The 12,980-nt window shown below is 45.3% G+C and overlaps 1 protein-coding gene across 3 annotated transcripts in view; it reads right to left on the bottom strand.

Moving 5' to 3' along the window:
• The window catches only part of ENAH (ENAH actin regulator), a 92,351-nt gene extending 82,919 nt beyond the window's left edge, over window positions 1-9,432 (bottom strand). For 2 of the 3 annotated variants that reach the window (XM_030499330.1, XM_030499334.1), the window contains exon 1: window positions 9,000-9,413. The gene's annotated coding sequence lies outside the window, so the exon portion shown is untranslated. Of the gene's footprint in view, window positions 1-8,014; window positions 8,207-8,999 lie in introns of all 3 variants that reach the window. The other variant, XM_030499332.1, reaches the window with a different exon arrangement.
• Window positions 9,433-12,980: the final 3,548 nt, after the last annotated feature.

The following is a 12,980-nucleotide window of genomic DNA, read 5'->3' as shown; positions in this document are numbered from 1 at the left end:
CAACAAGACCACTGAAACGCTACAAAACCTCATTCTCAATTACTCTCCAAAACACGTAACACTGAAGAAGCAGCCAAGTACTGGATTCAACTTCTGCTTAAGTTTATGAGCAACAACTTGAGTGCTTTAGCCATTCATCTGCTCTTCCTTCTACTCATGATTAGACATGGCTTTCCTGCTGGCTTTGTAAGATGAACCTATCTCCTCAGCCTTCTCTTGGTCAGAAGAATGTGGGACTGGGCAGGCCTTTCGTGTCTTCACTCACGCCTCAAACAGCAGGCTCTAACTGAGAGAAAAGTAGTGACTACAATATACAGCAACTACTGTCTCCATACTGGGTTTAGACCAAATGGTTCATATCTTACCAGAAAGGCAGTCCTGTGTTCAAAATGCCTTTGTTTCATATATATACATCCACTGACTGGAGACACAAAGTATCAGCCACTTCCTGCACTATCCTCCTGTTCTACTCACGTCAAAGTGATGCAGCTAAACACATCAGTGTACAACATTAAAATATAACAGTAGCTTCTGGAGCTGTGACTATATTCAGAGAGTCTATCAAAGCAGTATTCTGAACCAGAAAAAAAAGTACTTCTAAATGTAATTTCCAATGAAATTTGGTATTTTTGCTAGACTAGTTCATAACTACAACCAAACTACACCTGCTTTAAGTAAAATGTTCGGTGATTAGGCCTATATATATAAACAGTGAGCTTCAGCGCTGATCATTTTCGTAACAGTGCTGTCACTCACTACTTTGGTTTATTATCTCTGCCATAATTAGGTTCGTTTGGATTAAATTTCACCGTTTTTGCAGTCTGGCCACACCATCTATTTCAGACAACAGATAACAATGTTTATTCTTCAGCTGTAAAGTCCATTTAACTTAATCCACAGTAGCCAATTGCAGTCTTCTGAAAATGGGCTTTGTAAATGCCATCAAGAACACGGTACAAGTTTTCTAATAAAGCTTCACTGTGGCCAATTTTAAGTACAAATCCAACAAGTTAAGAAAAAAATCTGTTCCATTAACTTAGCCTGAGTACTTTTACAGAAGAGACAGCATTGTTTAATGGGCTAAATGATCATATACTTTCTTCGAATATCAGCAAGAGTTCAACACAGGAGAGGAAGTAAAAGGTGCAGACATCCCTATACACTGTTTATAAAAGACTAAAAGCTTTTAAAAGAAAGCAAAGAAGGGGAAAGAGATTGTCAAAGAACAGGAAAACATACAGAGAAAACAAGTTTTCAAAACATGTAGCAGTGTATGTTGTTCATAATAATGCATTATTGACATGAACATCTACAGTAACTAGAAAAGACAAACTCCTGCTAGCCTAGACTTGGAAGCTTGGTACCCAAAAAAGTTCTATTTAACAAAAGCTATTTCAAGAGCTAGTGATTTTAAGCAGCAACACTACCAGGTTCAAGGCCCAGATTTACTCAGAGCATATGCTTAAGTCAGACTTGCAAAGCCAACCAGAAAGCTGAATGGAACCTAAAAATACCAACCGCCTCTTTCCACCAATGCCAGTAAAAATACCACTAATACAGCAGTATTGAAAGTTCTGTTGGAAATACATGAACTACAACAGAATCCTAATTATTTTCCCCTTTAGTATTTGCATTTGCAATCCCACACAATAAGGAAAATATGCAACTGCACTGGAAGTCTCCACAAAACATTCAATTCTAGCACATATGACCACATATGAAGACATACACTGGTGTATACAACTGAAATATAAAAGCATTTACCAGTAGCCAGATGAGACCACAATAAAACATGCCCTTAACTACATGCCCTTCAAAGTGCTTCAGTTAAATATCTGATATCACTGTATGGTAACCTGCAATAAAGTGACAGCAGTCAGTGGCCTAAAAAAACCATTAAGTAATGAACTATATTTAAGGAAATTGCTTTAAGAGAATGACACATATATAGGAATTGATTTCTTCTGCAAAGAAAATTGAAGTATTTCTCTATTGCTATAAAACTGCAACTAAAGCATAAGAGAGGCTTTAGCTATATCTATGGTTTCTATTGTTCTTTTACAGTTCTGCTAATTTCCAGGTTTTAAAATGTCTTCTCTTTTAAACTAGGTGGTTAGTACACTCGGAACACACAACCATCTCACCTTCTTTATGGAATTTGCAATAAGTATAGATTACTTCGTAACCTGACTCAGGAAACAGAAAAGAAGTTTCAAATTTGTGAAGAATTAATGAACGAATGAGAGAACATTTGAAACAAAATCCTTCCAAACTTGTTTGTGCTGCAAACCAGGAGTTGAGAGAGTTATTTCTGGGCAGCACACCACTCCAGCAAAGTAGTGTTTCTGCATCACCCTCTGGAGCGCAGTCAGTTTCCACTTCTGGCCCCTCGACTTCACTGGGTGTCAGCACCTTTCTTTACCCTCATTTAAAAAACAAAAGAAAAATAGAAGAAAAAACCCACAAGACCAACCTAAACACTTAGCAAAAAAAAGCATACTAGGTTTGGACTAAACGATTTTCTACTGTTCTTCCTTTACATAAGCCAGCTTCACCTAGAGAATTTTCAGTATGTGAAACTAAGAGAATCATAGAATGGTTGAGGTTTGAAAGGACCTTAAGATCACCTAGTTCCAACCCCCTGCCATGGGCAGGGACACCTCACACTAGACCATGTCACCCAAAGCTCTGTCCAACCTGGCCTTGAACACTGCCAGGGATGGAGCATTTACCACTTCCTTGGGCAACCTGTGCCAGGGCCTCACCGCCTTCACAGTAAACATTATTTTTTGCCTGAATATTGTCTGTGTTTTCTTTTAATGAGCCCTGCCTAAAGATTACTCATAGAGAGCAAGAGAATCTTCCTTCAACTCCTTACATTAACTTGAGCATTGATTCCCAAAACATGTGCTTATTACCAGCAGTTCAACTGGAAAGACTAATCCAAAGTAGACTGACACCACACTGTCACTATCATTTGAGTAGCAAGCCCAGAAAAATGCCACATCATCTCCCAAGGAGCAGTTCCATAAGCTGTCCATAAGTGTCTACAGAACTGTAACATTAAGAGCAGCACGTGCATAACACTGACAAAAGGGGGTAGGCATGATTTTTGCATTCTTTTTTGGAATTTTTTAAACATTAGTTGTGAAACAGCTCCAGTGAAGGAGACTTGTAATGAGGAATAGTATGGGAGAGGCTTATCAAGCATTAGAGCAATTAAGTGGGAATATCTGAAATAAAACTCAACCTTCTTCTCTAAAATCTGTACTGGGACAGAACATTTCAATATGAGGCAAAACTACTTCAGACTCAGTTATTTAAACATACATTTTTATTCCTCAAATTAAAAAATGTGAAAGTTAAAATAAGACAGTGCAGCCTTTCTAGAAGAGGAAAAAGATTCTCTGTTATTCAAAACCAACAAAAGCTATATACAAACCTCATTCTTTTCCAGGTTTGCAGAACACATGGGAAGTTAGGGCAGGGAGGGACTGTAGCGACATAACACCAGCTCTTCATCTGGCAGGTTTAAACACTGACAGACACAAAGTGCCTTCGCTCCCTTATTAATCCCAAGAGAGATGCCAACAGCCCAAGAACACAAGGTAGTTTTATACAACTCACAAGGACTGGTGGGAAAGGCAGGGGTGGGGTGGGGGAGTGAGGTAGGTACCATCCAAAATTACTTAGATATATTGAAGCAAGGCTCATGTGACTTCTGTCTCTGCTACATTTACTTTTAGCTACTCCTAAAAGTCAAATTTTCTTTGACTCAAACATAAAGAGCACGTATCTTCTGCGTTCCCTCAAGACCACAGCACTCTGAAAACCTAAACATGTCTGGATGTTTAGAGAGCTGGCACATGTATTTCTACACTGCTGAGTGGAAGCAGGCATGAACTGTCAAGAGCAATTCTAGATGAAAGGTCAAAGTAAAGAAGGGAATAATCTCTGTTTCACAAAATACATTTGCTTTTGAGTAGTGAAAGCAAATGACTCTGTCCACCGGTTCAATAACCTACTTCTATAATAGTTCTGCATGAAATGCACTGGCATGGCAAGAAGCAGTCCTCAGTAGGAATTATTTCCAATCACATGCCTAAGGCAGCGCTGAGATACGTCACTCGGGGTGTAAGTGTTCTAGCAAAGCATCCACTGAAACAGGTGCTGGAAGAATAATTCCTCTCCTTTTTATGGAAGCGTGGAAAAAAGGCTTTTACGCTGCAGCGGTCTGAAGTAGGACGCTGCCTCACCCGGTCTTGTTTTCTGACCTCCAAACACCACGAAGCCCTGAATCAGAGGCAAGAAAAAACCTACCACATCCCCTTCCAGAGAGCATTCCTGAATTATACACACTCCCAGACTGTTTCTAATTTTTAGAGGCTGACAACAGAATTGCTAAGATGGTCATAAATAGCTTTTTCTAAACCAACTCTCTTCTCATTCCCGCACCCTCCATTCACACAGTCATCTCTTAAAGACTTCTACTTTTACTATCAAAATAATTCACTGAATTATCCACAGACCTCGAGGGCAAAACAGTTGTCAAATTCCCTATCAGGTGGGCAGAAACAACCCGTCCAAAAATTCCTTGCAACTGTCACAAATAAAGTGCTAGCTAAAGGCTGCACTTCTATCAGACAGATGACTCAGTCCATCTGTTAGTTTACTTAAGAACAAGGAAAGTAACCTGAATTCTTGTATCTACCTGAAAAAAAAACCAACCCTGACTACACCACCTATTTTACTCTGGAGATATGAGCAATTTCAGGAACTGTATTGGTTGCGGTTATGCGTCTCCAGTCTAATTTAACTGCCTGCTTGCACTTCAACATTTTGTCAAATATTTCTCAACTAAATTAAGCTTTCTCCTTCAAATACAGTATTGAAACCAAAGGAAAGGCACAATTCCAAAGCGTAACCTTACATATTGCTGTACACAATAACTTAATGCCACTGTTGAAATTAAGGGCTTTGCTACTCTGGTATTTTACCACCTTAAATAACTGCAGTTATTGCAGCAGACTGAACTATACTGTTGTCACTTAATAACACAACACTCTTGTGTACCCACTTTTCTGGAAACCCTAGGAGCCGTGTGTGGGTTCCTTTAAGAATTCCTAGCCCTAATAAACATACATGTTTTGTTACTTCTGCCATGGGCTTTCACTCGTGAGTTAAAGACATAAAAGCCCAGTGAGTATGGTATCAGATTTCTTAGCATAATGTTTAAAATATAATGAAGGCTCACTAACCCGGGCACAAAATACACTGACTTCTAGATGATAACATGCATTATCTTCTGAAGCAACATACTGGAGCAGAAAAGCTGGTGAATGTGAGTAAGTAGTAATTTTAATATGGTTTAGAGGCCACAAATTTAGCTATTTTTTTTAAAGGTGAAAACACAAGTGAGGCTATGACATGATTTTCTAAGAAGGGAGACTCTATAGTGATTTCTCTAACCACAGAATGAGCATTCACACATATGACACACATACTCGCCTGCTGTAAACACAAATGAATATACCGGGCTCTGGAAAGACTAGAATTTAAAATCCTAAAAAACACTGTTTCTTTCCCAGTTCCTGCAACTTGGGTAATGAAATCAGCCTAAGCAGTCTGCTTTCTGACTAGCACACTAATGAAAAACAATTCTTTCCCACACAAAGACATGGATGTAGTAATCCCAAGAGAAGGCTGTACAGTTTGATTAAAAAAAGAAGTCAGTATCTTGGAAAGCTCATTTATTTTCATTGGAGTTAGCATATAAAATGAGCTGGATACCAAAAAAATTAAAGATAATTCAGTTAACCTTCACTGCAGAATCCCAGCTCTAGCAGTAGTTCTGCTCATCAGCTTCCGTGATACAGATTTCGACATATGCTTCAATACAAGTCTGTTCACACATGTTGTGATGGGAAGTTATGCTACTACTAGAACTGGGGCACCAAATTGTGCTGTTACCTTCTCCCCCACTGCCACATCCCAGCCAGCTAGTAAATGGAAACCTCGCTGAATATGCCTACTCCTATGATGAAGTAAGTGCATTCAGGAAGCTACAGCAAGAGCAGGACTGACTTACTCAGCTAACCAAAACACAATAGGAGCAACAGGTGTTCAAGGAATCACCCGGGTACCTAAAGCCGGGGAGAGATACACACACAAGCCCTATTCAAGCTGGCTCCTGAACCAAGTAACTTCATACTCAGGCTAGACCATTGGAGATTTAATATTCAAAGTTGATCAGCAACCTAAAACCCCTAACAGATGCTACTCAAATAGCATATAATTTTAATTTGAATACAAAACAGGCTCCTGCAAGAATTCTGCTGATGTTTGTGTCTTACTGAATGGCTGATTATTTTACAAGAAGATGATGCTCTTTATAACAATGTTTAATTTTATTTGACATAAGGAAAACCAGTTTGCTTTTTGGTAACTGACCCAGCAAAGATGCAAGATCTTAGCACGAAATCATCAGAATTAGTTCAGGCTCGTGATGGCTGAAGAACAACAGGCTCTCACACATGTATGTGCCAAGGGATGGGACAGAAACTGAGGGTCTCTCGTCTTGGGTTTTTTTCCTGCAGCCCATCTATTTCTTTCTGCATTCTTGGGAGCACAACTGCATACCTACCAGCAGAACAGCAAACTGCAGAATGCAGTTTATGCATTCCAGGAGACCATCAACAGCATGTCACAAGTATGTTTTTAGTATTAACTGCTAAGATTTAACACCACCAGCAAATAGAGGAGCTATATATATGAAACACAGGTCACCTGTTCCAGCCACCTTGTCAATCCTCCCCCATCACAACTTGCCTTGACCAGCAAACACATATTAAAAGACGTTGCCCGAACAAAATACAGCATGAAGCTATTGTTTAAACATGTTTCAGAGCTATACCGTCAATCGTAGTCTAAACAAGCCCAAAGAGAGAGCGTGCAGTGAAAGCTTGCCATTGTCCTGGAGCCGGACCAACTAAACAAAACGGAGTCAATTTAATAGTGCCTCCACAGAGAGAAAATACTTCTTTAACCACATCATTTTCTTAGCCTGTGTAGTTTAATTGGTACAGTTTGCTGCTTTATTCAAAAGGCTTGGAGCTTCCAAATGCTTCGAGCGTTCTCCAAGTCAGGTTTCTTTGAGATACCCGATGACCACTTGGAGCGACCATCCAACCTGCAAGTACGTTCTCCTCTTAACACTCTGCACTCACGAGTGCTGTAGCGTATTCATTTGCCTATATTTACTAACTGCTTCAAGTCAACTATTCCAACATCTAAATAAGCAACCTAAGGGTAGGTTCAACCTAGACACTTTCCTGTTATGCTGGTTAAGAGGAATATTTGTGCTCTCTCCAAGCTGGCAGAAGTCCTAGCACACATACAGTTACATCAGCGAAAGAGCAGTCTTGCTGGTATAGCTTACTTCCCTCAGCATCACCCGCACAAGAAAAGTACTTTTTGGCAATAAAAAAGGTAAATTTATAGGGGGCTTCTCAAAATATTTATGCCAACTCTTGCTGGATTAACAGCACTCATTGTGTTAAAGACTGTCAAGACAATAAAAACAACCCACCTCTGCTCAAAGGATCTGAACTGCGAGTTTTCCAAGATGTAACTTTTTATTCGCAGGGTATCTGACTTCTACATGAGCAGCATGAGTAAGTGAAAATAAATTATCACAAGACAAAACAAAGCTTAAAATAATGCAGGACATAAATACCTACAGTTAACAAAGAAAACTAGAGGGAAATACAGGAACGCAGTTCTAAACAAAACAGCAGGGAGGCTGTCCCCATGCCTCCTGCTGCAACGCTACCCTTTCCATTGACAATGCACACACAGCGGGCAGGGGAACCCTTAAACAAAAAATGTAATTAGGATGTTACTGCAATTTGCAGACAATTCTTATGGCTCATCAGTTTTATGCAGCAGGAGGAATTTGCCGATTTTCACCGTGCAAATCTTGCCCACCTATACTCCAAAGGACCTCACGACTTACAGTCATCTTTAAGACAAAGAAGGTTCAAATCCAACTGCAAGGCAGACAATATCTTCCGGAGGGTGAGGAGGAGGAAGAGGAGTAACTCGGTTCCCCAGTTGTCTGACTGAGGGACAGGCCTACAGGGAAGCACAACGTCCCCCAACAGACCGGCCAGCGCTCAGGCTACCGAGCCGCATTTCTCACCGGGTCCTGCACCAAGCCAGAAAGAAGATTATGGAAACAGAACAGGCACTAAAAAGAGCTGCGAGGGGAGGGGAAGGATGGGCCGGGGAAGCAGAAAATCGCCTTCAAATGAATGAGCCGGCGGGGAGCGGGAGTCCCCGGCGGGAAGGCGGGCAGGGAGGCACCCACCTCCCTCCTCCCGCTGCTCCCCGGCCCCCAGCCGCGTCCACCTCAGTGTTTACATCCGAAACCTCCAAACGCGACACTTTCCCGGCTGCCGAGAGGGGGATCCCCCCCCCTCGCCCCGGACGCCTCTTTTATTGATTACACAGGGAAAAGCCCCGCCGCCGCCGCCGCTGCTGCTGCTGCTGCAATGCAACACGCGCCCGTTAAGGCGGAGGGGAAGGGGAAAACAACCACCACCGGCAGAGAAAGAAAGGAGCCAGGCGGCCGGGGCTCTGCGCGCACCAGCCCGGGGGGGACCCACCGGAGCGGGGCCGCCTCCCGCACAACCCCCCGGCCCGGGCCCCGCTGCCGCCCCCCGAGCGCAACTTCGCCGCCGCCGCCGCGGGGGACGGGGACGGCGGGGCCGCCCTTCCCCCACCCGCCGCTAACAATGGGCCCCTCCCCCACCGCGGGGCTCCCCTCAGCGCTGCCCCCTCCCCTCCGCCGGACGGGCCCCCCCTCAGCACCCCCCGGTTCAGGGCTGCGGGCCGGTAGAGGCGGGGGGCACCGGGCGCACACGTATATACACACACACACACATACAGACCCACACCGGCTCCCCGCCGGCACGCCCGCTCCGGGGCCGGCCCCTCACCTCATGGTGCTGGCCGGGGTCGGGGAGCCGCTCCCGCTTCCTCGGTCGCTCACGCTCTACTCCCCGGCTCGGCTCTTCGGCCGCTCCGCAGGGGCCGGCGCGTCAACCGGTCAGCGAGACCCGCGGCCGCCGGCGCCTCCCTGCCCGTCTCCGCCGCTCCCTCCGCCGCCGGGCCGGGCCAGACCACCGCGGGGAGCCGGGGGGTGGGAGGGGACGAGAGAGGTGGGGGAAAGGGGCGGGGAGGAGCGAACCAACGCGCGGGAAGGGCGGGGGGGGAGGGGGGAGGAAAGGAGGGAGGAGGGAGGAAGGAGGAGGAGGAGGAGAAAGGGCGGGCGGGGGGAGTGCGGGGCAGGCCGGAGGCACCGGCGGGGCTGAGGGAGGGAGGGAGCGGCGGCGGCGGGCGGGGGGCGCGGCGGCGGCGGCGCGCACAGGGGGGACACGACGGGCGGGAGGGAGGAAGGGGCGGGTCGCGGAGGCCGCGCCTACCGCCCTCCTGCCCGCCCGGGCGGTGAATGGGGTTCGGCGGCCCCGCGTGGGGCCGGGCGGAGCGGCGGACGGGCCGGCCCCAGGTGAGGTGGAGGTTCCTCAGGAGGCGCTGCTTCAGCCCGGCCTCCGGAGGAGCTTCCCCTCGCCCCGCGCCATTGTCCTGCGAGCCGCGGGACAGGCGGGACACGGCTCGGCTCAACGGCGAGAACCTGCTGCCGGCCGGGGGAAGCGGATCCGGGCCTGTCCCGGGTGGGCCCCGCCGGGCGGCCGGGCCGTGACCCGGAGCGGCGGCGCGCGCTGCGCTCCCGGAGAGCAACGTCCCGGAGCTCGGGGGCTTCGGGCTCGCTGAGGCCGGTTGTGAGCAACCTCCGTCGGCAGACCCTTCCCTTCCGCTCCCCCTCCCGCACCGGGGTCCGCCCGAGCAGCCGGCGCTCGGTAGGGCGGTAGCAGCGGGGTCTGTGTGTAGGAAGGGAACACATAACCCCCGCAGCGGGAGCCGGGCAGGTAAAGCGCTCCCGGGGCGTGCGGCCTTTCCCGTCGCCGCTCGGAGCCCTCGGAAGCCTGTGGCCTAAGTAAGGCATGTTTTCAGGAATACGGGAATGTTACTTCAGCTTTACACCATCTGATAGCCCCTGTGTCTGTGCTACATACAGATTTGCTTTCAGTATTCCCAGTGGAACTGGCACATGGTACATGTTAACTTCCCCGGCTCGTGTTCAGCTTGTTGCTGTCACACGCCAAATACCCGTCCTCTTTCATCTCTGTTAACACAAGTGATGAGCAACTACCTGCAATTTTGCGTCTTGGTGCTTTTGCATCAGTGGTTTCATTTTTCCCTAACAAATATCAGTGTTTCCTAGGGTTTAGTTATTTAAAATGCATTGTACATGAGAAATAAATGTATATATATATATCTTCTTTATAAATTTCTAGACTTCTAGATATAAAAAGGTAAAAAAAAGACTTTATATATTTCTGATCTACGTTTCACACATTTAGGGGTTTTTACCATGAATCTCAGTTAAAACCTCTTCCTGGTATGGTATTAGAGGCAGGGTCATCCACTGTCAATTCATGGTGTCAGTAATACAGTAAGAGGGGAGCTAGTCAATGAAAAAAGTGGTCAATTGTCAGAAAACACTGATTCAGGAAAAAGGACAGGCTCTGAAACTGAAGCTGATGAATAAGGTTAGCAAGAAAACAAACGTGTTTTTACTGGCATGGGGATGATGTCAATGAAAATGTTGCAGCAGAGGTGAATCACAAAATGCAGATGAGTAATCAGAAGAAAAGCAGCATCGTAGCCTTAAAAATTAAGCACTTACCTTTGTCAACAGTGTAAACGCAGCCTGAAAAAGGGGAGAAAATAGAATCTGGTAAGTAAATTTACCTTAATTGCTTCCAGCAAATACTGAGGACTGACAGTGGACCTCAGTTCTTAAAGAGTCCTGAATTTTCCAAGATCTGGGCTTCCTGTCACCAGAACATCCTCCAAATCAAAGGCTGGAAAAGGAGGCCATACTGACAGTGAAGAGTAGCTTGAAGGCAGCCAAATATAAAATTGAAGATCTATATCAAACTCATATATCTATGTGTCTATATAGATATGTCTAAGAGATGACTAATGGGCTTCGGCAGATACATCAGTGGAAAGAATGGCAGAGACCATCAGAAGAAGAAGGATTTTGTTCTAATATCCCAGTTGCTCTGTACCAGGAAAAAAGCAGGATCAGAATGTGTCTGTTCTGGTAAAACTGTTCAGTCATATTAGTCAAATCTAAGAGAAGTTTGACAGGTATATAAACCCCACTGAAAGTATGTCTGGGCTGTAAGCCTGCCTGAGAGGGAATGAAAATAGCCAGAAGCTGTTACTCCCACAAAATAACTATTATCGCTATTTGTGTTATATTACTTGGTGTTCTTTGCCAAATCAGATACGGTCATAGCTGGATTTCTCAAGACGTGCTCCGTGGTACAATAGAGTTTGTCAAAATGCCAGGAGAATCATTTTGCATGCTGGCATCGCAGATGTCACCGAGTGCAAAGTCATTCTGGACGCTAGCTTAGTCAAAAATCCCATTGAAGTAATCTGTAACAAAACACTAAATCTGCAGTAACTCATATTAGCAGTTACATGAGAAGGAGGGGAGCCACAATGATGTAGGGCAGAAATCAATTATAAATGTTGAATGCCTCTTTCTTTCCAGGTCAATTTAGGGATGTTATTGTCAAGAAATTAAAGTATTCTAGCAGAAGAATGAGTTGGTGTCATGTACATGTTTATGATACTGAATTATGCATTGAGAAATCTGTAATCTCCTGTTGCGGGCCTGCGGGTTCTTAAACTGGAATCGTTTGATGTGTCCAAGGCACTTGGTGCGATTCTGCTGTTATCTTTCTCGCTGACAGGATCCTCCAGCGGCACAGCATGGGTGTTAATGCCCTCTGCATTGCCTCCCACCGCTCCCCCTTCTTCTGGCAATGACAAAACCAATGTGGCAGAAAGCCTTCATAGCTGGTGGTGTCACACTAATAACCTGAGGCCCCTGACAACTTATGGGGCAGAGCCACATAATGAGTCTTCTAATCCGTATTTGTGCCTTCCTTCCTCCGGATCCAAGCAGCTCAGAATACCCCAAAGCCCCTTTGCATCCGTCCCTCTTCTATTTTCTGCTGCTCAGCTGCAACCAGGGACTGGAATTCAGATGTTTCCGAAGGCTAAGCCAGCTCAGGTTGAGCGGTATGATGTGCCTCCTCTCCAAACAACCCAACTAATGAAGGCTTTCTGAATGCTAGAGGAATGGCTCACCCAGGCATAAACCAGAAGAGAATGTGTTTCTGTTTAGCATCAGCCAGATGCAAGAGGCTTGGCAGGCTACTCCTTGAGCAAACCCAGCCGAGTCTGTCGCCTCTCGTCAGCATGGATCACCCTTAATGCAGGGTCATGAGGAGGATGCATGACTAATGTTCTGGAGACATTTGGGAAATCCAAAAGCTACAAAAAGCAGAGTAATCCTTCCTCTTGCAGTGAGTTTCCCCCATCTTCTCTGAAACACTCTCCTGCTTTGCAGTCTTTATTTCTTTGGAAAGTTTGTTTGTATTTAAGAGGAAGAAGTAGCTGAGATCTTCAGATGTCTTACCACAGTCAGTGTTCTAGGACAACTGCACTTATGCAAGATCATTTTGGCCTTCTGTGATGATCTGTAAATAGCACGACACAGGATACACCATCAGAGAGGTTTCTGGACTGGGGGGAAGTGGGTTTTTCTGATGGTTTTGGTTTTTGGAAGGTTGTGGTGTCTAGAATTTGGGTTTCAAATACGTAGGGAAAGATTTTTTTATTTCACTTGTTTGGTTTATTTTCCATAGCACTAGTACACTAAGGAAATGCCATGTACTATATAGCAGAAGTGAGAGAATTGCAACAACAAAGCATGAGCTTTCCCTCTGGTGATATGAAGGGCTTTCCAAAAATGGTGAACTAAAAGAAAACAG

Source organism: Strigops habroptila, chromosome 10 (assembly GCF_004027225.2).
Source record: "Strigops habroptila isolate Jane chromosome 10, bStrHab1.2.pri, whole genome shotgun sequence".
NCBI classification, from domain to species: domain Eukaryota; kingdom Metazoa; phylum Chordata; class Aves; order Psittaciformes; family Psittacidae; genus Strigops; species Strigops habroptila.
This window is presented reverse-complemented; position numbering and strand designations above follow the sequence as displayed.